Here is a 26,641-nt window from a genome sequence, read left to right as displayed (position 1 = left end):
CCTTCATGTTTGTATTCCAGACAGAAAGCTCGAAGGATGGGAGATTAAAAGAGTACACCTTGGTTCTCTATCCCCCTTTTAAGGAATCTTCACAAAAATCCACAGAACCTCTACTTATATTTTACTGGCCAGAACCTAGGAACATATCCACACCTGGCTGGAAAGGAGACTGGGAAATGAAGCGATGAGCTGGGCATCCTTCACAAGATTAGAATTCTGTAAGCAGAATGAAAGGGAGAAAGAATATTGAGTAGGTGTATTTGTTTCCTGAGGCCACTGTAACAAATCACTATGGTCTGGGTGGCCTGAAACAACACACATTTATCCACTCACAGTCCGGGATGCCAGAATCCAAAGTCAGTATCACTGGACTGAAACCAAGGTGTTCACAGTGCTGCATGGCCTCTGGAGGTTCTACAGGAGAATCCACTCCAGCTTCCGGGGCTGCAGGTGTTCCTTGGTTTGTGGCCACGTGACTGCAGTGTTCAAGGCCAACATTTTCACATCTCTCACTGCTTCATCTTTGTGCCCCCTTCTCCTCCATGCACGTGTCCAGTCTGTCCCTGTGTCTCTTAGAAGGATAGGTGTGATTGATTTTAGCCCCACTCCACACCCCCCATCCCCACCCCTACCCCCTGCCAGATAGTTCAGGATAATTCCCGAATCTCCAGTCCTTAATTTAATCACATCTGCAAATGTTTCCCTTTCTCTAAACAAGGTAACACAGGTCCCAGGGATTAGGGCCTGATAGTTTTTTGGGTTATTGGTGTTTGTTTGTTTGTTTGTTTTTTTAAGATTTATTTATTTATTTCAGAGAGAGCAAGAGAGCCAAGGAGGAGCTGAGGAAGAGGGAGAGAGAACCTCAAGCAAACTCCACGCTGACTGCAAGGCGCAAGGGGGGCTTGATCTCACAACCCTGAGATCATGACCTGAGCCGAAACCAAGAGTTGGATGCTTAACTGACTGTGCCACCCAGGCACCCCTAGGGCCTGACAACTTTGGGGGCCATTTACTAGCCTTCTACAGTAGGGAGCGCCAGTTTCTTTTCCCTGCCACTTCATTTAAACCGAGGGGTCTCCAGAGAAGAGATACTGCACCTGAGCTGGAAAGGATGCCTGGGAGATACTGCACCCCACCTGGGGAGGGGTGGGGAAGCGAGTCCCAGAACAGCCTGTGTGAAGGCCTGAGGTGACAGAGAGCTGGCCATGTGACCAGTGGAACCGGCAAGGGTAGAGGGCGGTAGAGAAAGAGGAGCTACAGTCCAAAAGCCCGGAAGCCATGGTGGGGCTCTTTGTGTTATTCTGTTTTTATCCTTTTTGTTCAGTAATTGGTTTTGGTCTTTGTTTTGGAGGGTTTGTTTTTGGTTTTTTGGGTTTTTTTGTTTTAGTAATCTCTACACCCAATGTGAGGCTCAAACTTACAACCTTGAGATCAAGGGTCATATGCTCCTCCAACTGAGCCAGCCAGGTGCACCTGTTCTACCTTTAAGATTGCTTAGGCAGCCATTTGGAGACTGAGGCTGCTGCCATAGTCCGGGGTGGGGGCGGATGGCAGCTTGGTCGGGGCCATGACTGGGGGCTGGGAGCAGTGGTCAGGGGTTGGTGACAGATTGAGTGGGGTGGACGTGCCCCCTTGATGCTGGGACATAGGATTCAAGGCTCTCTCAAAAAAATGAAAAAACCCAGCACCCTGTAATTCCATAGTTCAAGGACACTTAGACTTCATTTTCCATTTGCGGAAACTGCATCCCATAGGGGGAACTATACTGGCCTACACCACCGTGATAGCCGAGCAGAATAGGGACATACATATCTAATGATCCAAATAGAAGGAGGCCAGAGTGGGCCCATGGAGTCCTGAGGGGCTTCCTGGAGGAGACAGAAGTTGATAAGATCTGGATAGAGAAAGAAAAGGGGCTTGGAGTGTGAGGCACAAAATATGTTTGGCCTTATAATAGTACTTATTTTTTCTAGGTTTCCGATCTTCTCCTTCTAGCTTGGGAGTGCTCTGGGGATGTGTCTGAATTTATTTACCAAACCCAAGAGTCATGGGTGTGCAGGGCCGGTTAGAGTGAAGGTCACAGTGGAGAGCAGATGACCTTGGACAAACCGTTTCCTTTCTAAACCTCAGTTGCTCCATCTATGAAATGGGGTTATAACTGCCTACAAGATAAAATTGTTGTGAGGATTCAGTGTAGAGAATTAAATCTTGGGGTGGATTTAGTGAGAAGCTTAAATCTTTCAGAGGTCCTCACTTGCCCTAATTCTTCCCCTGCGAGGGGTCCTCAAAATGCATTCACAGAGTGATTTAGAGGGTGAGGGGCCAGAAACCTAAGCCCAAATACAAGAAGGGTATATCAGGCAGTTAACTAATAAAAGTGTTATTTTATTTATCTGGATTTTGTCATGTTTATGGAATGTGTTATTTGCTGTGCTTTCTTTTCACACGCTATTTAGAATTCTGTATTTAGAATTTCCCAATTTGCGCCCCTTTTCCTGAGGAAGGCTCTGATGGTTGCATGAGCTCCAGGCCTCCATACACCTGCACCCACAGCCCCAGACGCATGTGCTGTGCTCATCTGCTCGCGGACGGACGGAAGGACACATTGCTAGCAGCCTCACCTGGTCCCCAGCCAGTGCCCTGAGCAAACAGCAGGCACTTACCGCCTTTTCTCTTGCTACTTGAAAACTCTCTCCCCAGGACCAAAGTCTCTGAGGGTGGGGGTCTGTCCCTCTTGACCCCGACCAGACCCCCAGCACTCACGCAGCACCTGGCATGGGGCAGGCCTGCAGTCCTGAGGACAGGAATGGCACAGTGCATGAGCAGGCTGGCCTGGAGCTCTCCCAGGGGCTCCGTGGGGTGGGGGTAGGGGCCGACCCTAGACCAGTGGCCCAGGGCGGCAGGGGGTGATTCAGAGGGAGGACAGCACAAGGCCTTGGCTGATGAGAACAAGTTCAAGACCCCATTGCTAAGCCACAAGAACACCTCTCAGAGAAGACCTCTCTAGTCAGGCCACCACACCCCTGACTGTACCTCACTGGGACCTGCGCTTTTGTCTTCTGACTTTGGACTGAACTTCAAACTCAGGGCAGGCTACCCACTGGTTCTCAGGGCATAGGGTGGGCAGAGAGCAAACTACCTGGAAGTAAAGTGGGAACTGCCATAGTTGACTTAACCTCTCTGGAGGTTGGCTTCCAGGTATGTAAATTCAGATATGTAAATGTCACCTTTCTGAACCTCAACTTCTACATCTGTGAGTGGGCCAATAATAGTTTCCATTTCTGAGGCTTATGGTGAGGATTAAGTAGAGCCCTGTAGAGCATTTAGTACAAGGCTTGGCATGTAGGAAGACTCAACAAATACCATTTATCATCTATTCATTATTTCCAAATATCTGTTTGTGGAAGTTTTCTTTGATTCAAGGTCCAATAAGAAAAATTAATATGGCAGAAAGCCTAATTAATATTAATATCTCCATTTTCTTCTGTTTATTTTTTCCTACATTTCCATAAATGTACTACTTCTACAATAAGAAAAAAGGAACAGAATTTATATATAAATTAGAAATACACTATATATGTTTAATAAATACTGTGAAGAAACAGCTGAAATGTTAATGGTAATTACCCTTCTGGGTGCTGAGAATAAGGGTGGGTAATTTTTATTCTGTTTGTGATAAATTTCCCAAATGTTTTGCAACGAGTATGTGTTTCTTTCACTAAACAGTATGTGCTTATTCTTGGAAAACAGGAATAAAATTTTATCCAATTCTCTATTCTGTGCTTGTGTCCTTCTAATTTCATGTTAAAATGTTCTTTCTTTTTCTGAAATCATGATCAGAATAGATCATTCATTTTTAAATTTTTTCCCTCCCCTCTCCCAATAATTCATCTTTTTAAAAAGATTTTATTTATTTATCTGAGAGAGAGCTCACGAGCAGCAGCGGGGGAGAGAGTTAGAGGGAGAAGCAGACTCCCCGCTGAGCAGGGAGCCTGGTGCAGGACTCCATCCCAGGACCCTGGGATCATGACCTGAGCTAAAGGCAGATGCTTAACTGACTGAGTCACCCAGGCATCCCTGATAATTCATTTTTTAAAAAACCCATTCTGGGCAAAATTTAAAACAGACATCCCTGTTGCCGATTTTTTTTTTTCCCTGAAATTTCATTTGTCCGTGTAACCTATTATCTGATAACCACCCACATTCTAGATGAACGACTTTATTTTATTTTTTTAAAAGATCTTATTTATTTATTTGTCAGGAAGAGGGAGAGCAAGAAAGCAAGCACAGGCAGACAGAGGCAGAGGGAGAAGCAGGCTCCCCGCTGAGCAAGGAGCCTGATGTGGGACTCAATCCCAGGACACTGGGATCATGACCTGAGCCATCCAGGCGTCCTGAACAACCTTAGTTTAGAGATGGAGAAAGTGAGGCCTAGAAAGACCGAGCAAGCTTTTTTCCTAAAAACACAAAAAATACAAGCAGTAAGATCACAAACCTCCAAGTCCTTCTACTCAGAATTGACAACTGGTAGGAAGTAGTGATAAATGCTTAATCCTGTGTTTTTACTTTTTAATTACAAACAGAGTCAAAGCCCCATTGGCCTCCATCTCTGACCCATTCCTTCCTCCCCACTCCCCTGTGGGGCCCCCACCATCCTCTATCAAATGCAAATAACAATATGTGTAGTATTGTTTAGTGTATGTATTTTGAAATTACATAAATGGTACAAAACTATACCTGTCATTGTCACTTGCTTATTTTCCTCCCCTCTCAACATTGTATTTTCCAGGTACATCTGCATATAAACTGTGAATCATTTCTCCTTAGTATTCAGTGTTCTGGCTGGTATAGCCGTTCTCCTTTGAGATACACTGAAGTTGTTTCCAGATGACTTTTCCCAGGTCACACGGGAATCAAATGCCCTTTCTACTGCCCAGTGGCCCAGGCACATACTCCCTCTGGGGGAGATACAGTTCAGAATTCAGAGCTCCATCACGGTCACCCATGGTCACAGGTGGGATCCAGTTGTCTCCCTGGACCCACACTCCTCTGTTCTCCTTATATCCTGGAGCCCCAGAAATTTAGGGCAACTGGACTTCACAGTATGATCAAGAGGGGGATGAGAGACCAGGGTCTTTCCTCAGGGTCAGAATGCTGACAGATGCCCAGGCACTTCTGGCCTGGACTTAATGGTTCCAAAACGTGCTTAGGACTGTCAGACTGTCCAACTGTCTCTAAATGGTCAGCAGACGACAAGGCCTGTGGGGGGCATCAGTGTTGTTCAGTTCTCCCCACTTGGAGCGCATGGACGAAAACAACCTCTCCTCCCCTCTTAAGCATACCTTAAATGTGATTTGCTTTGTCCAAAAAAAAAAAAAAAGTGACAGGAAGCGACAAGTCACTTCCGGGTGAGGCTTGAAGAGCCAGGGGGCCATTGACTACATTCTCGCTTGCCTCCTGGAATGGCAACTGGTCAGGTTGGTGGCTGACCATGCAACAGAACCTGTCGCAGGCTCACAATGAATGTTTTAAGCCCCTGTCTTGGGGTAGTTTGTCACGGCAACATAACCTGGGCTATCGTGTCTGTTATGGGGCTGTGTCTGCTGTGTCCATGCTGCCGGGGGCCTGGTGATAAGCTACCAAGACCTGTCCTTTCAAACCGATGCCTCTTTCGCGTCCAGTGCCACTCACAAACCTGCTGCAGAGCAAAGACAAGTACTCCTCAGGGGCGCTATTGGAATAAAGAACTTTAGGACTGAGAAAGCAGGGAATTATCCATCCTTAAAACGCACTCTGAGTTAGACAAGAGCTAAAAGTGTCATTGTCTAGCTGAGTTTCCCTTGGCTGTGGAGGATTAAGTGAGGTGCAGCCACATCAGGGACTTAGGACAGCCCCTGGCACGCGATGGGCTTTGGGCTCCCAAGATGCTCACTGACACCTCATTGTGAATAGGAAAAACTTGGAAGCTTAAGTGTACAACAGTAGGGGAAACAGTTAGCTAATTATGGCATGTCCATATATATATAGCTGTCCCTTACTTTTGGAAAGTTTGTGTTACGCCACTTGCTTTTACAAAAGACCTAGATTAGGGGCACCTGGGTGGCTCAGTCATTAAGCGGCTGCATTCGGCTCAAGGTCCTCGGATCCAACCCCACATCGGGCTCCCTGCTCAGCAGGGAGCCTGTTTCTCCCTCGCCCACTCTCCCTACTTGTGTTCCTTCTCTCACTGTGTCTCTCTCTGTCAAATAAATAAATAAAATCTTAAAAAAAAAAAAAAAAGACCTAATCAGCACCTACGTGAGTACTTTTATCAGAGACCCCAAGCCAGTGCCCATGCAGCTAAATCACTCCTGAATTCCTAATCCACAGGAACTGCGAGATAATAAATATTTGTTTTAGGTACATCGAGGTGGTTTCCAGATGACTTTTCCCAGGTCACACAGGAATCAAATGCCCTTTCTACTGCCGTAGTGCTCGTCTACACTTTAGGGTTATTTGCTACATAACAGTAAGTAACTAATACAACTATACAATCACAAGAAAAAACAACGCCTTGAATATCTTTAAAAGAAAGCAAGACAATTACCACATGACTCTCTTTGTCCCCTTTGGCCAAGTGTTGGAAGAACTAACACTTGTGCACAGAACCACCTGGCCACGTTCTCACAGCTCCTGATACGCACACCGTCTTTCTCTGGCATCAGCTCTAAAATGGGCCGCCCATCTGTTCCTGTGACTTAATGCATTCCTTACCTTTCCTACAACCCAGTTCAAACAAAAGCACCAGAACAATATATACCCTGGCTCAGAATACAAAAAAACTTTATGCACTAATAAAAACTTGGCAACACTTCTTAGAGGTCATGAGACCACTAAGGTCACGGCCTACTGTGCTAGGGATTTCATCAAAAGCTGAAAAAGGGCAACTTCATCCCTTTATTTTTTTTATCTTTTTTTCTTAAGAGAGGAGAGCACAAGTGGCAGAGGGAGAGAGAGAATCTTAAGCAGGCTGCCCACCCAACATGGCGCCCAAGATGGGGCTCGATCCCATGACCTTGAGATCATGACTTGACCTGAAATCAACAGTTGGATGCCCAACCGACTGAGCCACCCAGATGCCCTGATGCCTTTTAAGTCAAACCCCTCCTCTGCCCAGGGACCTCCACCGCCATTGCCTTCTCCACGTCTCCCACATTTCTGCTGCCCACCCCAGCTGGAGAGGAGCCCCACTTCCTATGGGGAAATCTGCTTTCAGCGGAGAAGATCAGGGTGATTAGGCTTTGCAGGGACAACACTTGGGTTCAGATTCCTCTTAAGCTCCGTCACTCTGAGTAAGTCACTTAGCATCATCACATCTGAGCTTCCCCTTCGCTGCTGTGAGACTAATAATAGCTCTTTCCTTACAGAGCTGTTGAAGGGATCAAAGGAGGAAAAAAAATTGTCCAGGGCTGAGCCCAGGGCCTGGCAATTAACAAGTGCTCACGTGCCTTTCCTTGTTCCTAAAGAATAATGGCAATAGTGGGAGCCGCTGTTTATTAGGGGCTCCCTGCATACCTTGCATCCTTTACACGTACCACCTCATCTAGTCCTGCCAGACCCACCTCTCAGTATCCCCACTTTAGAAACGAAGAAGCTGAGGCACGAGGAGGTGAAATGCGCACCCAAGATCACCCAGACTTGGACGATGAGATGCCAGAACCCCACCTTTTTTTTTTTTTTTTTAAGATTTTATTTATTTCAGGGGCGCCTGGGTGGCTCAGTGGGTTAAGCCGCTGCCTTCGGCTCAGGTCATGATCTCAGGGTCCGCATCGGGCTCTCTGCTCAGCAGGGAGCCTGCTTCCCTCTCTCTCTCTCTCTGCCTGCCTCTCCGTCTACTTGTGATTTCTCTCTGTCAAATAAATAAATAAAATCTTTAAAAAAAAAAAAAGATTTTATTTATTTCAGAATCCCCACCTTGAACCACTCTGCAGCCTCCCGAGAGGAAATGGAACGAGGCCTCACAAGCACAGGCACGCTGCACAGGTTGCGGGAGAATGGACGGAGCAGAGGGAGAGCCGGGGTAGCAAAGGAACAGACCGTGGGAAGAAGAGAGCTTCGGGGGCGGCGGAGACGGCGGTGGTGTGGAGGTCCTCTGCGACCAGGGCCTGCTCTGTCTCGTCTGTAGCAGGAGCCTGAGGCCTCCGGCTCCTGTGGCAGAGCTACCGCTCTCTCCTCCACCTGCCACCCAAGCCTGCCCAGCAGCACAAACACCCTGCCCAGGCCTGGACACGCCGAGGCCCTGCACAGGGCTCCGCTTTGCCCTTCCTGAGCACCTGCTCTGGCTGTGAGGCAGCTCTTGCTCATTAAAATCAGGCCCTGCTGGTGGGGAAAGTCAAGCTGTTTTATTTGCAAAAACAGAACAGCATAATTATGACAGCGTCAAAGGGGACCAGCTTTGGCTCAACACTCTAGCATTATATTCTCACCGAACCAGGAAAGCAAACTCGCAGAACCAGCAGCATCCACAGCTCTGGGCCAGAGAGAACTGGCTGGCTTGGGGCCCTCTTTCTCCACGTTCTGACCCCCGGAAACTCCTGTGACTCGCAGGATAACAGTAAGAGCTGTTGATGTATCAGTGAAGTGCCAAGTGTTCTGTGGCTGGAGTTCAGAGAGGCTGAGTTGCTGAGCAAGGTGGCCGCCCTGCTCAACCCTCTGTTTGTGGCACAGGCGAGGGGCTACCTGCATGAAAGTGATGATCCCTGTGGAAGAAGAGGGGGCAGCTGAAGCCACCGGACCAGGTGGAGAAGGTACAGCCCCTCAAGAAACATTTAGCCAGGGAGGCAGGACAGGTCTAGCACAGTGATTCTCAATCAGGGGGTGATTCTGTCCCCAGGGGGCATTTGGACTTGTCTGGAGACATTTTGGTTGTCACAACCAGGGAGGAAGGTGTGACTGGCATCCAGGATAGAGACCACGGAGGCTGGTGACTATCCTACGGTGCCCACGGCAGCCCTACATCACTGAATTCTCTGGCCTCCAACATTAATAGTGCTGAGATTGCAAGCCCGTGGTCTAGCCATTGAGAAGGCACGCCAGCCTCTGGAGTCGGAGGCACCCTTCCTAGCTATGGAAACAGCAGCAGGCACTTGACCAACTTAGTTTCCCCTATGAAACAGTGGATACTAGATTTCTGCCTCCCAGAATTGAACCAATGCCAGTTCGCTGCTTTTGTGGGGGCTCATACAGCCAGTGAGCCCCCACATTGCTATTGTTCATGAGCTCTGCAGAGGACCACTGTCCCTCACTGACAAAATGAACCGACCAGGGAAGAGGCCTGGAGACAAAGAGACCAAGCACCTGAGAGGGCCCCCAGAAGCCAGAGGAGCTGGCATTCGAGGTCTTGCTTTAGCCTACCTTGTTCCCCCAGACTCCCACTGCTCTGAATGACCCCTGGGCCGGTACAACAGGGGATTTTTCTTCCTTCCACGGTTCCCAACCCCCACTACACGCACCAAGGGCCTCTTCCTCCAGGAGGCATCTCCAGTAGCCCAACCCTTAAGAATCACATGGCCCTGAAAAAAAACCAAGGAAATCCTATCAGTTACCACAATAGGCATGGATCTTGTATGCCTTATGCTAAGCGAAATCAGTCCGAGGAACAGAAGTACTGTATAATCTCATTTAAATGTGGAATCTAAAAACAACAGCAACAAAAAACAAGTGATAAAAAAAGAGATCAGAGGTGTGGTTGCCAGAGGGAGAGCAGAAGGGAAAATGGAAGAGGTGGTCAGAAAACACAAACTTCCAGCGAGGAGGTAAGTAAGCACCAGAGAGGTCCTACACGGACTATAGCTAATATCTTCGGTGATACGTCGGAAGGTTGTTAAGAGTAGATCCTAAGCATTCTCATCACAAGGAGAAATTCTCTTTTCCTTTTTTCCTTCTTTTCCTTTATTGTATCTTGTATCTGCATGAGAAGATAGATGTTAGCTGAGCCTGCTGTGGTATCGCTTCACGATATACGTAAATCAGACCATCACGCTGTACACCTGACACTTAAGACAATGATGTATGTTATATTTCAATAAAACTGGAAAGGATCACATGCCCCTTATCTCAGACTAAATCAGGAGAATGACTAGAGAGAGGCATCAAGACGCGTACACAACTGTATCCATTCAGACCCTGAAAAACGAATGTGTCCTCACTTATACACACAGACACACACATGCCACCTGAAGACACACTCCAGCTTAGGTCACAGACTCACAGATGTATTCTCCTACGGACACACACAGCTGCATAACACAATCTCACCAAGACACATGCAGTCCCCCATACACACACAACATCAGCACATAAAAGCAATACATACCCAAGAACATGTAGTCACATACACAAACCTACAAATTCATGTGCAGATATACATTTACGTTCAAACTTAGGGATGCCCGTAGATCTCATACGTACACACGTTTAACCTTGAGGCACATAAACAGCTGTGCATATCCACAGAGATACATTCTAGGCACACAGACTCATACACAGCTATCAATATGCTTACATGTATAAGCACGCATATACACATATCATTCAAGACACACACACACACACTCCTATACATCCCCCCAAACACACAAGAACACATGTTCATATAAAAAGGCATTTAAAAATAACTGTGCCCTCATATACACGCATACATGCTCCCACTGCACATTTCATTCATTCATAGATTCATTTATATTATCAAAAATTTGTTAAGGAAACTTCCTTGGGGCACCTTCCAAATTCAACTTTGTGTTACAGCTATTTGTGTAAGCCCCCCAAAACGAGCCAGTAGATTATTTCTCCCTTTAAACTTGCACTTGTAGGGTAGTTGTGTGGGCTCTCTCTCGCCCCAAGCACCCCCGCCCCCCGACGCAGAGTTTAGGCTCCTTCATCTTGGTCTCTAACTGCCCAGGACCCAAGGCCCCCACCGGGAGGTGCTCCATAAAAGTCCACGGCTAAAGGTGCATTTCCTCTCGCCAATCCACCAACGGCAAGGGTGGGCCTGTCGGTGTGGCTGGGAAGCGCGCGTCCACACGCGCATTCGGGAGTGGGGCTCCTCTGCGGGGAGCGCACGAACCTCCCTTCTGCGTCTCAGCCGCGCCCCTCCGCTATTCCCCACCCAGCTCCCCCAGCACCCAGCCAGCCCGACCTCCGTAGGGCTGCGGGAGCAGGGGGGCGGGGCTTCGGCCTCCCCCTCCCCCCGCCCAGCCCCTCCCCTCCTTCCTCCTCCCTCCCCGGGCCCCTCCCCTCCCCTCCCCCCCAGGCCCCTCCTCTCCGCCCTCCCTCCCTTCTCCGCCTCCCTCTCCTCCTCTCTCCCTCCGCGGCCGCTTCTCCCCTCCCTTTCCCGTCTTTCCTCCCTCCTCCCTCCCCTCCCCGCCCTCGCCCTCGCCCCTCCCCCGCCGCGCCCGGGCCGCCAGAGGCTGAGTCATCGCTGCGGCGCTGCGGGGACGGCGGGCGAGCAGGTAGGGAGGGTGCGAAGAAAGCGACGTGCGCCCGTCGCCGCCACCACGGATGGGACCGAGTCCCTGCGCACGGCCCTCGGCGGGAGAGGCCTGGGAGGGGGCACCGATGGGCGCCGGCGCCGCGGCGGGGAGGGGCGGGCGGTCCCGGAGGGCGCGGATACCGCCGCCCTTGCAGCAGCGGCTGTGCGGCATTCTGAAAGAGCTACACGTAGGATGGAGTCATAAACTTACACCATTAGGATGGCATCCAGGCCGGGCAGCGCGAGCGGGCGGCCCACGGGCACATCTCCCCTGCACCTGATCTGCGTTTGACCCACAGAGTGTAGTTTAAGTTGAAGCAGATGCCCGTATTTAAACACCGTGTGATACTCCGTAGGGGGAACACCAGATTCCCAACCCTTGAAAAATTAGAATTACATGGCGACACCGGTCCCCTATTTTCCAGTACAACAATAGCCTAAGGCTGAGTGAGGCCGCCTTTTTTTAGTCAAGGTAATGCATCCTCTCATTCGCTACAGTCCCCAAGACGCCTTCCTATTTCACCGAGGCCCCTAAACTTCCTTGAGGCTACGAGCCAAGCCCTGGATCTAGTGATTCCTGCCCTGTCCATCCTACCCATTTCTCAGATGCCAATGAGGAAGTGGAGTTGGGAGTTTCCCAGGGTCGCAGAACATGTGGCCTTAACGGGGAAAGAGAACCCAGCTTTTTCTCACCCACTCATCTTTTTCCGGCAAACCATCTTGCCTCCTTTGGTATGCGGACTGAGAAAGGGAATTGTCTTGCCAAAGGTGGGTCCCAGAACATGATCTGGGGGTCAGTGCACCCCAAATGGAAGATCATTTCGAGCAGTAATTAACCAGGAGAAGGGTCAAATCGCTTCCCATTTATTCCTGGATGAGAGCAGATCATACTAAGAAATTGAGCGGAAGCAGAGTGTTTCAGCGGCCCCTCCCTGGAGTTGATGGAACATTCTTGGTCTGTCTTTTGGAGTCACAACAGAAGGCAAAACTGAGGCGGTGGATGGATGGAGCAGTTGGCAATTCTGGCAAATTTGGTTAGAATAAGCTGTTTTCAAGTCACTGGAGTCCTGCCTGTGAGACTCGAGACTGTTGTGTAAGGGTTGCAAAAGCTGTCATTGCTTGGATTAGTCTCGGTATTCTTAGCCTGAGATGTGTACATGAGTCGGGTAAGATTTGAGGTCAGTAGGACGGGGATGGTACCTGAAAGTCTACATTTCTGACAAGTTTCCAGGTGATACCAGTACCTCTGGCCCCCAGACCCCACTCTGAGTGGCAAGGTGTCATACTCCTTGTGCCTTCTAGTTTATTCCTGAGCGTCGTTCTACCTGGCAACCAAAGGAATCCCAGAGATCTGGGTGTGGGTCCCCGCCCACCCCTGAGTAGCCAGATGATATTCCCGCTTATCTTCTGTGTGCCTCAATGTTTTCATCTGTTCGATTGGAATCAAAGGATACTTCCTTAGGAGGATAGGAGAGGAAGAATGGGCTAGACATGTGGCCCCAGCAAAATGTGTGGCTCTTGGTAGGTGCTCTGCAAAGGTAGTTTTTGTTAACCATGCTCTCTGTAGGCCTACCCAGAAGCAGTGACCCCCAACAGCAACCTGGTCAGGGAGGGGGATACAGAAGATACTTCAGGATAAGAATCAAACCCCCTAATAATGGCTTTCCAGGCTTTGCATGGGATGGTCACTACCCAGCCCACCCTTTGCTGCTTTTCCCCTCTGTCCACACTGCAGCCGTGCTACCCATGTATTAGGCCCTTCAGCCATGGTACTTTCTGTCCTCAGAGGCCTGGTATGTGCTGTTGTTCCCATACTTCCACCTGCCTGTATATCACTATATCACTTTCTCAGAGATAACCACCTTGATCCCCAGACTCTCTGAAGTAAGGATTTGGGAAATATATTCTGGTAGAAAGCAAAGCGGGGAATTCTTTTGAGGCTGTGTCCATATAGATAAGTCACCATTTTAATTTTGATTCTACATTTATTTAGAGCAGCTTTTAGGGGGAGTTGGGGGGTGGTCAGAGAAACTAAACACTGCCCCTGCATTTCTGCAAAGTAGAAAAGGGCACAGCTTGGGCAGGCAAGCAGGATCTGGACTTAGCTTTCATCTGCCCTCTCAGCTGGTTACCTTTGTGCAGTATACGGAGGTGCAACCTTATGTGGCAGCCTGGAGTGCTAACGCTTCACCCAGGCTTCCTCGCCCAGGCTGCCTCGTGACCTGCTTAATCCTCCTGCCTAGATTAAGCTCCTTTTACAAACTTTCTTAACTCCATAAAAAACAAATCACCAAAAACAAACAAAAACGCATCACAATTGGAATTAGGTATCTTGGGAATAATTTTTTAAAGCTCTGTCCCCCGCAGTAGACTCTACATTCCATCAAGGCAAAGTCTATCTGTCTTGTTCTAGGCCGCAGTCTTAGTTTGATGCCTGCAACAGAGCAGGTGCTTCTTAAATATTTGTCAAATATTCCAGGAGCTCATTGTCTACCAGGGGAGATTGGACTCCCTGAAATCAGCTGTGGCATGAGATGGGCAGGCACAGAGCCTGGTGTGGCCCCAAGGAGGGAGAGGTCACTTCTAGCCAGGGTCATCCGGGGATGCTCACGGAAGATGTGGTGTCCCAACTGGGTCTGACAGAATAGGTAGAGTTCATCAGACCCAGATGAGTGGGAGGGTGTTCTTGGCAGTGGAAATAGCAAAAGCAAAGGTACAGAGGGAGAAAAGTTCAATGTGTTCCTATGTGAAGTCACAAATTACGATCGGCCGACTGGCCAAATGTGTTTGGTGAATTAGCTGCCAGTATTTAAAAAAAAAAAAAAGAGGAGATTTCTCATAAAGATCCAGATTTCCGGATTTTCTTTAAAAGAATTGGAAGATACCACTAAAGGACCATTGCCTGGCCCTGAGAAGGGACAGGTCCTGTTGGCTAGGGAACCGTTTGATCAACTCATGGGAGATGCTTGGGAAGCTGGTTCAAATGGTAGGGGCACTTACAGGCCAGACTAAGGAGGTTGGCAAATGCCCACCCTGAGGGAAATGAGGAATCACTGAAGGATTAAGAGCTGTAAACCTTTACTGTAAATCACGGTAAAGCTGGGGGGGGGTACTCCGAGAAGGTCCTTGAGGCCTATAAAGAACACACGAAGAAGCATAATAACCCAGAGTGGGGGAGAACCCATGCCCCAGCCGGGTTTTTGTTTGAACTGGTAAATAACAGGCCTCCTCAGCTCACCAAGTAAGCTGGTAACTGCAGGGACCTGGGGGTCATCTCCAGCTCCCCAGGGCACAGCCCGCAGCTTCCCGTGGCCAGGCTAGGCCTGACTTCAGAAGCAGAAACTCTGGGCCAAGGAGGCTGGTGAAATTCTGGAAGACGATGGAGTGGGGAGCTCTGCATGGGGCTTTCTTTTTTTTTTTTTTTTTTAAGATTTATTTATTTATTTATTTGACAGAGAGAGAGAGAGATCACAAGTAGGCAGAGAGGCAGGCAGAGAGAGAGGAAGGGAAGCAGGCTCCCTGCTGAGCAGAGAGTCCCATGTGGGACTCGATCCCAGGACCCTGAGATCATGACCTGAGCCGAAGGCAGCGGCTTAACCCACTGAGCCACCCAGGCGCCCCTGCATGGGGCTTTCAAAGAAAATAAAACATGGACTGACCCAGGCTGGGGGACGGGTGCTTGCTAGAGGCAGAATTGTCATCCTAAACAGTTCTGATTGCCCACAGATGGGTGACCTCGAACTCGTTTCAGCTTAGCCTTGACTAATTTCAAGCACACTATTTTTCTTTAAAAATCATTGTCGTCGTCTTCTATTTATAAAAATAGTATACTTGTTAGAAAGAGGGAAATAGAGAAAAATAAAGATGAAGACAATAGTTATCAGTAACCCTACTACCCAGAGGTCACTTAACGTGTTGGTGGGTTTCCTTACCATTATTTATTTTTGTTTTCAGTGTATTTACACTTTTTAAAAATGTAGTAGGGGTCATACTTCGTATACACTGGATTGCTCTTTTCTGATGAACATTACATCATGAATATGTTACCATGAGAATGTATTTATGCGTCTTTGCGTAAAATCCTTAAATAAGAAATTCACAATAGGGAAGTAAGCCTTGTATATTGGCATCACTTTTCCTGGTTATTAAATATGCTTTGAAAAAACACTTTGTATGTTTGTTTCCTTCCATTCTCAAAGTAGTCAGGAATCTGCTCAAAACAGATAAAAGAAGGATTATTATCCCCATTTGACAGAGAATACTGAATCACAAAGATGAAGTGATTTACCCAAGTAGGTGGGGGGAGGCAGTGCCTGAACGACAACGCCTAGGCCTTTTGAGTCTATGTTAGTGCCGTGGGGAGAGGGGTCCACAGGATGCTCTTCCCCACCCAGTCTTAGTACAGCTGTGCTTTAAATACTGGAAATCAAGGAGGCCTTTAAACTGTGGCAGTTAATCTGGGTGGACTTTGTAGAGGAGGCAGGTTCTATTCCGGATCTAGAAGGTTTGTCCAATACGTAAGTAAATTAGTGGCAGGTACCCGTGCCTCCTGAGTCCCAGGTTAATCATAATAACCAGCCTTTATCATGTGGCAAGTGCCTTACTAGGCCCTTAAATACTACTTATGTTATTTAATTCTCATACCGAACCCTATGAAGCTCTGTTATTTTCACCAAGTTAAAAATGAAAAAACAGAAGCACAGAGGGGACGCGAGCAGCTCAAGGTTGCTCAGCTGGTGAGTGAGGACAGAGATTTAAAACAGGCAGCATGGCCCCAGAACAGTTCTGTCACTCCATCTGTGTGCCCTCCTCGCCTAGGCTGGAAGGGAGCATGGAGTCTGCACCCCCAGCTGGGGATGGGGCCTCGGGACAGGGGATAGTTCCCTGTCTGAAGGGCTGTGCGACAAAAACCAACCGGGAGGATGCCCCGTCCCTCAGAGAGGATCCCCAAAGTGGGAAAATATAAATTAAAAAACGAAGTGTTCCCCAGAGTATGGGGTAACCTGGTGGCTAATCCAAAACGGTTGTGTCTTTGTCCCTCTTTGATGCTGAAATAGACTCCATCCTGAAAGAGTAGCACACTTGGGATTAAGAGACACAGTGCCACTAGTCCTGTCTCTGCTGAGATATGACTGTGTGACCTTGGGCCAATCGCTTTTCCTCTCTGGCTCTCAGAGGTTAAGGCTGGGGCTGCAGCGGGTCTTTGCAGCTCACCACGTCTCACTGGGATATGGCCCACAGGTTGCTGATCTCTGGGATGAGGCTGAGATAAAGCAGTCTGCCAGGCTCTGGGGAGTCCAGAGTGCAGGGCCAACCCGGTGTTTGCCTGCCTCCTTGGGAAGACTGCAGGTGTCCCACAGAACCCACCCCGAAATCCTTTCTCCCTCCCAGGCCTCCTGATGACCAGGAAAGTAAGAATCCGCACACAGGCCTGGGAGGCATCTCCCAGGTCCTGTTCATCTCTGCTCACCTCTGTTCACCAGGTCCCGCTGGCCTGAAGGGACACCTGGCTTGCCCTTGAGAGCTCCCCCCAGCAGCTGTCCACTCATCCTTCACAGGGCTGAGTTCCCAAGGTGCATGTTCCCAGATACAGCCCTGCTGCCCAGACCAGGAAACCTGCACTTGCCGCCGGAATAATGTTCAAACTCAGAATGACTGAGAAGGCCTGTTTCCACCTGTCCCCAGCCTGCCTCCCCAACTCTGTTGCCCCTGTCACCGTAACACTGGAGCTTAGTGCTTCTTAAAGGCAGAGGCTCAGGAGTCAGGCAACCGGATTCAAATCCTGAGTCTGCCTGTCTCTAGCTACGTTACCTTAGACAAGTTACCACGTATCACTCAACCTTGATTCCACACCCTTCAAATGGGGAAATGGAGGTGGTGGCACCCACTCCATAGGACTGTGTGAAGAATTAAATGAGTCACTTAGCATAGTTCCTGGAACGCAGTAAACTCAGCTTAAGTGTTTAGTCCTTACAACTATTCTCAGCCACATTCAGCTACCACCTCCTACTTCCTCAAGCCGGTCATTCTCTTCCCCAACACTGTGCCTCCATGTATGCCTGGAAAACCCTTCCTCTTCCTTTGTCTCCATCCAGGAGCCTCCTAAAGACTCTATAAAGCCCTATTCAAATGTCACTGGGAAGACTTAACCACCCTTCCCAGTTCCTTTCTCCTCAATGTGTCTGTTACCTCCTTAACCCAGGGACCACACAGCGTGGCCAGTGATGGGACAGCCAGCATTCCCTGCCTTCTGATAGGATGCAATAGAATCCACAGCTCCACCTGTTTTGGCTCTTGCCAGAAATGTTGAGCCTAAATCTAATCAGGTCTTTAAGGCTAGCTTCAGTTTACAGGAATTTCAGGGGCAGAGGAACATAGTGAATAACACCCAGAAAAGCAGCCAGACACATCCAGAACGTGGGACAGTTTATAAGACAACAGTTGGGATCTCTCTTAAAAGTCAGTGTCATGAGAACAAAACAAAAGCAAAAGCAATGGGAGAGAGATTCTGGATTTAAAGAGATCTAAGAAAGATGTGACTCTTGATTATATATATCTTTGTTCATTTTTTTCCCTTAAGCTGAGACCATGTATTCAGACAATGGGGGAAATCTGTGAACTGGACATCAGATGATGTAAGGAAATGATTGTTAGTTTGTGAGTTGAGGTGAGTATATTGTGGTTATGGAGGAGATTTTTTTTTTTTTTAGATGCACGCTGAAGTGTTTAGGGCTCGAATGCCAGAATATTTGTAATTAACTTTCAGATGTTTTAGCCACAAATTGAACATAGAGTTAGATGAAGTAAATACGGTGAAATATTCAGTTGTTGAATCTGTGTGATCAACATGGAGGTATTCAGTTTACAGTCCTATCTCCTTTTTTGTAGGTTTCCACATTTCCATAACGAAAAGAGTCTTCACTGAGATTGGTTTCAGGTATACAACCAGCAATTTGGTCTGTGCATATATTACAAAATGATCACCACAATAAGTCTAGTTACAATCCATCACCCCACAGTTACAGTTTTTTTTTTCTTGTCATGAGAAGTTTTAACTCTCTTGGTAACTTAACAAGCATATAGTACTATTAACTACAGTCACCATATTATATGGTATAGCCCTAGGACTTATTTATTTTATAAAAAGGTTTTTTAAATGCTCCTCCTGGGCTCCCATGGCGAAGTTTTGGACCTTCATTAATTTTTTTAAAATTTTATTTATTAGAGATAGAGAGCACAAGCAGGGGGAGTGTCAGGCAGAGGAAGGGGAGAAGCAGACTCCCCGCTGAGCAGAGAGCCTGATGTGGGGCTCCATCTCAAGACCCTGGGATCATGACCCGAGTGGAAGGCAGTCAGTCACCCAACCAACTGAGCCACCCCGGTGCCCTCTGGGCCTTCATTAAAACATGAATCACAATATACGGAGGTGACGTATACCAGTGAATCTTCTCATTCAGATTACAGATTATGAACTCCTGGGGGTTCAACTGTGTTGAATCAGTTGATCTGTAGATCAGCTGTGTTTCTCTCAGGGTGCCAAATTTATATACTAAATACCCATTAAACATTTGTCGAATGAATGAAGACTGTACGTTTGCTATAGTAGATGATTCATCAGTAAACTTAGGAATTTCCAGAATGAAAAATGATGATGGCAAACTTCTATCAAGCACTATGCACCAAGTTTGGTGTTAAACCCCTAATTTTGTTTGTCATGGATTTTTTTGCATTAATTTTGGTTTTTAAAATATTACATTTGCTTGTTATTTATCTAGGTTACTAAGTTTGGGGGAGGTCCCTTATTTAGTGCCGGAGGCACCTTGATATGGGCCCTGATAAAACAAGTTTTGGGGCACGTGGCTGAGTAATGGCCCATTGCCCTCTGGGAATCCTTCCAGATCCTATCAGTTTGTCTGACAGAATTGAGTCTTGTTTGGCCTCACTGTAACATTGCTCTTGTCATCTGACCTGAAGAGAGGTTTGGAATCTGCAGTGCATATTTATTTTGCTGCCCCAGCAACATTCTCCCTTCTTTGGCAACAGCAACTCTGGGCTGCTTGGGGATCCTCCCCTCCGTGTCTGCAGAGTGGACTCAGGCCAGTAGCCTGAGGTGCGCATGGGACTCAATTCTGCCAATTCTTGCAAATCCTGGTCACAGTGATTGCTTTGGAGAGGGCATGTGACTCAGTTATAGCCAATGAGACTCAGTTCTGGGAGGTTGACCTGAATTGGGGTAGGGAGACCTTTTCTCATTTCTGTGGATCCGAGGTAGGATGGAAGCCACTTTGGAAGCTTGAACCTCTCTTGAGACTGAAGCTCACACAGAAGACCGTATAGGGGGATGGAATCAGGGAGGAGACGTCCTGAAAGTGTTTGAGCTCCTGGATCAGTTGTGCACAAAGCCGCTCTGCTGTCTGGGCTTAAGGGATGTGTGGGCCAGCTTTGTCTAAGTCAGTTTGAGTCGTGTTTCTGTCCCTTAGATGATTCACTCCCTCTTGCCTGTGGTCTGTCCACGCTGGGCCCGGGAGATGCCGTGGGGAAGCCTGGCACCTAGCGCCAGGCTAACGCCCTGAAGGGCTCCTTCCAAGGTGCCTTTCATCCCTAGGCAGCCTTGGAGGGCAGATGATTGAGAGCAAAAACAGTAACTCCACAGAGCCTTCCTGAGCACTGGGGCACTGTCAGGTCCTATAGTAAATATTTACACATCGATTTACTCCTTGTGTCCTGTAACAGATTCCATGAACTCCAGGCTGAAATCATCCATCTGCTCCCAGGCCAACTGTCCCAAATCACCAACTAGAGGCAAAGAGAAGGCCCCAGTTAACCACTAGACAAGGCTGCTTCCCACTCCATTTTGTCTCTTTTGTAAATGGGCAGACTTTCTAGGAGGCAGGCTCTTTCTAAGAGCAGCTGAGCCTGGGTGTTAGCAAACCCCTCCGCTGCTCCCCCCACCCCCCTCTTTCCCATAATACTCTTCGCTCCTTGAAGTGAAGGGCCTAAGGGCAGCTTCCTTTGGCCTGGTAGAGTGCTCAGCACCTAGAGCAGTGTATGCTTTCAAGATTGGCATGTGAGTTGACCCAGTGGCCATGGCCATCTTTGCCATCTGTGATCATTTGTTCGCTCAACAAACATTGCGTATCAGATCCATGCCAAGCACCAGGAATACAATCGTGAACGATACCAGGGGAAGTCTCTGCCCCCAGGTTGCTGACAGTCTTGTCAGGGAGACCTGCATTAAATAAATAATTGCACATGCAATTATTTAATTACAAGCACGATAAGCAGTGAGAGGGAACAGTTCGGGTTGTTAGGACTGTTATGATCGAGTGCTCACTGGGGCACTGGCTTTGATGCTGAGTGCTGGGCAGAGTGGGGAACCAGGTCCAGCCCCTGCTCACAAGGAGATCACTGTGCATCAGACCCACACCATCGGACAGGTTGTGTCCCCAGCCTGCTGCCTGTGAGCAGCTGCAAGGTGACAGCTTTGATATCTGCTCCAAAGGACAACTTCACTCCTGCTTCCACAGAGCCAAATATATTTAACCGGTTCCCTTCGCCTCACATTGGTCTGACTGTGTCTTTCTGTGACCCTCGGTGGTTTTCACCCTGTAGGGTTGGGGAAATTGGGACCAATGGTCACTGAGCCAACCAAGAATGTTTTGTTGGGCTCTGTACACATGGTTTCCCTGAGAGGAGAAGGCATCAGGAAAGGGAAGGAACTGGTTTTTGAAACTCCCTATGCTCTGTGGCTCCAGCAAGCTGGGGACGGGAGCTCAGCTTTGAGGGCAGGCTTTTGTGATATTTCTGGCTGCCTGGCCCCAAGGGTGCAGACCAGAGTGTGGTGCCCAGCTCACCACAGGGAACTTTCTGGATGGCTTTATTATTCAGAGCATGTGATGCTTTGGCTCTGGCAGCCCGAGGCAGTCAGGGAATCTGCAGAGCTGGGAGAATGGGGTTCTCGGCAGCAGAGGTGAGCACGTGTGTGCGTTCAGACCCAGAGGTCTGGCCTGGTCATTTTTAGAGCCAGCTTGCCTGCGGGATAAAATAGTCAGAATCACTTGGCCCCCCGGGGCCCTGATCCAGGCCTGAAATGGAACGGCATGGGGAGAGATGGAAAGGAAGGAGTGGCCTCTGACCGTGTCCCCCACTGGACTGAAGCACTCTGAGGGAAGGAAATACAGTTGATTCTTTTTTGTGTCTCCCGAGCCCGACACCCTGGCATAGATGTCTTTCATCGTCAGCAGCACAGCTTCTGTATATTGAGGGCGTAGCATGTGCTAGGCATTAGTTCATCCTGACAACAACCCCATGACATTCGTTTTTTTTGTTTATTTTTTTTTTTAAGATTTTATTTACTTGTTAGATAGAAAGTGTTTGAGCAGGGGGCAGGGGGAGAAGCAGAGAGGGTGGTGAGGGAGGAGTAAGGATCTCAAGCAGACTGTGCACTGCGTGCAGAGGCTGACATGGGGCTTGATCTCACAACCCTGAGATCATGACCTGAGCCGAAACCAAGAGCTGGACGGTTAACCGACTGCACCACGCAGGTGCCCCCATGACATAGGTTCTATTATTATCCTCATTTTACAAGGAACTGGGTTTCAGGATGGTGGAGCAGAACCCACACAGATCTAACCACTTGAGGGCAACATAGAATGTAGCATTTCGTCCTTTTGCCATTGCCTTTCCTTCTATCAATAATAGTAAAAGTAAATAACCTACTCACTGAGGTCTGACTCCTTTACAGTCATGGGGTTAAGTGCTTTATGTATATCATTTCATTTAATCTTCACTTTGACCTATGAAGTAAGTATTTCTATACTTCTGAGAAAAGAGAATAACTTGGTCAAGGTCACAGCTAATAAATTACAGGGCCGGGATTCCGCTGAAGAATGAATGGCTCCAAGATCTGATTCTGCAGAGCATCAGAGACCTCTTTCAATTCCTGGTTCCTCCACAAACCAACCATGTGCCTTGGCAAGTCATTTAACTTCTCTAGGCTTCATTTTCCCCATCTGTAAAATGGGTAGATTGAGCTCAATGATATGTCAGAGTCAGCCCCCCTCTAGCTCTTATATCTAGACTTTAAAATTCTTGAGGGACATCGCCTCTGTATTCCCAGCACTCAGAAAAGGAGTGGGTGCCTGGGTGCTCCTGGGTACTCCTGCCCAGGAGTGGGTACCAAGTCAACGTGTTGAGCCAAGTCTATCCTGATGGGGTCCTGGCTCCTGTGTCCATATAGACTTGCCATTTCCAATCCCTACATGTCATATCCTCCCCCTACCTCTCGTGGTCCAAAGATGTCAGAAATTATTCATTTGGGTTGTTTTCCATTTTTGCTATTTAAAAAATGCTTCCGTATGTCTCTTAATGGACTAAAGTTTCTCTTGAGTATAGATCCGGATGGGTCAAAAATTGTAGGAATTTACATCCCCACCCTCTGTGAGAGCTCCCTTCCCTGTATCCTTTCCAAACTTTGAGTTTGTCAGATTTAAAAAATTTTGTCAATTGGTTAAGTGTGAAATGTTATAAATATATTTTAACTTTTCATAGCAGAAAGTTTTAAGTATTTACAAAATAACAAGAGAGATTAGGGAATGAATTTCTATGTATCTGTCACCCACCTCCAACCCCTTTCCAATTTTGTTTCCTTTAGATTTCACCACCCATTCTTTTCAACCAAATCCGAGTTATCACTCCATTTCATCTCTAAATGTTTTAACAAATAGCTGTAAAAAATAAGGACTCCCCCTTTTAAACATAACCACAGTGTATCATCAAATATCTCCAAATGTTAACAAGAATTCCTCCATATTATTAAGTATTCAGGTCATTGTCCACATTTATCCAATTATCCCATATTTTTAAAAAATAATTGCTTGAATTAAGAGTCAAGGTTCATACGATGTGATTGGCTAGTATTTCTTAAGTTTCTGTTACTCTAGAGGTACTCTTCTCTCTCAAGATATGGAGATCACAAGTAGGCAGAGAAGCAGGCAGAGAGAGAAGAGGAAGCAGGCTCCCTGCTGAGCAGAGAGCCTGGATGCCATGTGGGGCTTGATCCCAGGACCCTGAGATCATGACCTGAGCCAAAGGCAGAGGCTTTAACCCACTGAGCCACCCAGGCGCCCCTCAAGACATCTTTAATATCTTGACATTCATTTGTTAAAGAAATCAAGTTGATTTTCCCGTTAGACTTTCCCCCAGTTTGGCTTTTGTGTATTGTGTCCCGATGGTGTTATTTCATGTGTTCCTCGTCCTGGTATTTCCTGTAAATTGGTAGTGGGGTTCAGAACAAGGGTTGGCAAACTATGGTCCATGGGCCAAATCTAATATCTACCCTTTTTTAAAAACAGGATTTTGTTGGAACAAACTGCCCATTTGTTTGGCTATTGTCCACAGCTGCCTTTTGTGCTCCAACAACAAAGTCGTTGCCACAGAGACCAGACATAGCCTGTAACGTTTAAATTACCTGGCCCATTAAAGACAAAGTTGGCCAGTACCTACCTACTCCAAAGGCTTGATCAGACTCCTGCTTGATTCTTGGAGCCTGAGTTCTTCCTAGGAGGTGGCGGTTAATTCCACCAAGAGGCCCATTAAGTCTGGTTGTTTCTTTCTTTGGAGGATTATCAGCTAGATCAACTAATTCATAAGGAGTTGCAAAATGCTAATATTCTGAGTTAATCCTTCTTCTTTCCTATTTCATTTAATTCATTGGAATGCTTACATAAAAAGCACCTTCCTCTCGTCTACTCTTTGGTTGCCTGAGGCACAGTTCTTACAGGAAGGACAGAATAAATGCTTAATTGTCTCCCTTTATTTACCAGGTTTCAAAATATAATGAGTTGATTTCCTAATCCCTTACAGAGATGATCAGTGAGGTTTTTTTTGCTTATTTTTAAAATATCATTATGAACTCACAGATTGAAATATATTCAATGTTTTCTACTCATTGCAATTATTTTCTTCACCGATGAAGTTGTCTGGACTTTGGCATATAGGAGTCTCTTCTGATTGTCTCCTGAGTCCCTTTGCTGTGACTCCAGTTTCCTTGATTTGTGGCATCAAGAGTTGATGTACATGTTGTACATTTTCTGTCCCAAAGTTGGAATCACCTTTTTTTTGAGGAGCCTGGGTTCCTTTACAGAACATCGTATTTAGAGACCACAGTCTGGGCACTGAAGGTGCTCACTCAAATGTTGGTTGTTGTTTCTACCCCTGACAACAGTAGGCATGGCTAGGGAACATGGTGCTTGTTTTCAGATCGGCGACATCAAAAATTCACACTGGGACTTCTGATTTAAATCCAGGACTGTAAAATTTTGACTTCACCCCTTTTGTCTTTCATTTGTCTCTCCTTTCTCTCACATCAGAAGTCCTGGTTCTCAGCACTACCGACATGAAACCCACTTGTTTTAACCCACACTACCCATCCGACAGTTTCAGAATAACAACCTTAACAACTCCAGTGTTCCCACCACAAACATGATGGCTGAAAACAGGCAGCCCTTTTTAAAAATCAGAGTAAGGGGCACCTGGGTGGCTCAGTGGGTTGAAGCCTCTGACTTCATCTTAGGTTGTGATCTCAGGGTCCTCGGATCGAGCCCTGCATTGGGCTCTCTGCTTAGCAGGGAGCCTGCTTTCCTTCCTCTCTCTGCCTGCCTCTCTGCCTACTTGTGATCTCTGTCAAATAAATAAATAAAATATTTTTAAAAAATAAAAATCAGAGTAAAAAATTCTGAAAACAAAAATGGAAAGGCACTGAATGGGAAGGGGCTGTGCTCGCCCTGTGTCACCATACGGCAGTTTGCGTTGCTGCTGCGATTTTTAGTCCCATATTGTTGGTCAGGATTTGATTCCTCAATGTGGGAAACACCGGAAATCATAGCCCTTGCCCTTTGGGAGCTTACATATGTCTACAGAGTGGAAGAGACATGAAGTAAAAGCAGTGTAGGCTTGTGGAATGATTGTTTTATTGGTGACTCAAATGTGCTGATGAACTCCACACTTCAGTTTCCCTCCATAATGAATGAGGATAAAGAAAGGAAGGAGAAATGGGCAAGAGGGGATTTTGGGCAAGCCATTGCTCTGAATCATTTCCTTATCTATTAAAAAGGGAGTGCAGGAATTGGACTATGCTCTAGCCACAGCAGCTTTCATTGTAGTCTCTAAATACACCTGCCTCGGGGCCTTTGCACTTGCAGTTCCCAAAGCCTGGAACACTCTTGCTCCAGCTCTTTTTGTTTTTTTTTAAAGATTTTTATTTATTTGACAGAGAGAGGTCACAAGTAGGCAGAGAGGCAGGCAGAGAGAGAGGAGGAAGCAGGCTCCCCGCTGAGCAGAGAGCCCGATGCGGGACTCGATCCCAGGACCCTGAGATCATGACCTGAGCCGAAGGCAGCGGCTCAACCCACTGAGCCACCCAGGCGCCCGCTCCAGCTCTTTTAATAACTGGTTCCTTGTTGTTATTCAAGTCTCAGCTTCAATATCCCCTCCTCAGAGAGGGCCTCACTGACTACATACTCTAAAATAGCCTCCCCGTTACTTTATCATATCAACCTATTTTTTTTATAACATTTTTTTAAAATTTTTTTTTTTTTTAAGATTTTATTTATTTATTTGACAGAGAAAGATCACAAGTAGGCAGAGAGGCAGGCAGAGAGAGAGGAGGGAAGCAGGCTTCCTGCCGAGCAGAGAGCCCGATGTGGGGCTCGATCTCAGGACCCCGAGACCTGGGTGGCTCAGTGGGTTAAAGCCTCTGCCTTCGGATCGGGTCAACCTATTTTTTTTTAAAGATTTTATTTATTTATTTGACAGACAGAGATCACAAGTAGGCAGATAGGCAGGCAGAGAGAGGGAGGAGGAAGCAGGCTCCCTGCCGAGCAGAGAGCCCGATGCGGGGCTCGATCCCAGAACCCTGAGACCATGACCTGAGCCGAAAGCAGAGGCTTTAACCCACTGAGCCACCCAGGCGCCCCTCATATCAACCTATTTTATTTCTTCATGGTACTTTTACCTATCTAGCTTGTTTACTTGTTTATGTCTGTCCTTCTTCTCTCTAGAGTGTAAACTCAATAAGGTCCTTGATTTTCCCGTTCACCGATGTAGCCCTAGGACGTAAAACAGGTGTGGCAC

Source organism: Neovison vison, chromosome 1 (assembly GCF_020171115.1).
Source record: "Neovison vison isolate M4711 chromosome 1, ASM_NN_V1, whole genome shotgun sequence".
Lineage (NCBI taxonomy): Eukaryota > Metazoa > Chordata > Mammalia > Carnivora > Mustelidae > Neogale > Neogale vison.
Note: the sequence above shows the minus strand (reverse complement) of the source record.